This window comes from Elephantulus edwardii, unplaced genomic scaffold, assembly GCF_000299155.1.
Source record: "Elephantulus edwardii isolate Elephantulus edwardi_28Jun2011 unplaced genomic scaffold, EleEdw1.0 scaffold00007, whole genome shotgun sequence".
NCBI classification, from domain to species: Eukaryota; Metazoa; Chordata; class Mammalia; order Macroscelidea; family Macroscelididae; genus Elephantulus; species Elephantulus edwardii.
In genome coordinates, this window is record NW_006399757.1 from 18,438,099 (window position 1) to 18,438,574 (window position 476).

Sequence of the window (476 nt, forward strand, 5' to 3'; positions counted from 1 at the left end):
GTTAAGGCACAGAATTTACTCACAGTTGTGGTACCAAGAATGGGATTTATTATGGAAATAAGTTGGGGGGAGGGTAAAGAATATCACCCAATGCAAATCTATCCCAGAAATCCCAAAGCACTATTGCTCATTAGTCCAGGCTCCTTTCAGTTCAGCAACACAAATTCAAACAGCCTGAGTTTCTTCCATATTCCAACAAGGTTGCTGCAGAGCAGTTATAAGTCAGCTTCTCCTTAATTATCTGGCAAGCAGAGCAAAACCTTTAACTGTGATCTTCATGTCGTGGCTTCTCTGGTTAAACCTTACCATGGTTTCTCCACAGCAATGCCACAGTCCTCCACCACCATCACCAGGATCTCAATAACACAGTCCCACTCTCACCAGAGTTTTGTTCTAGTTTTCATCAAGTCTTGCTGCTCAGTGTAGGAAGCACTCTCTTTCTTATCTTAGTCCCACAGCTGTTGATGGAGACCATG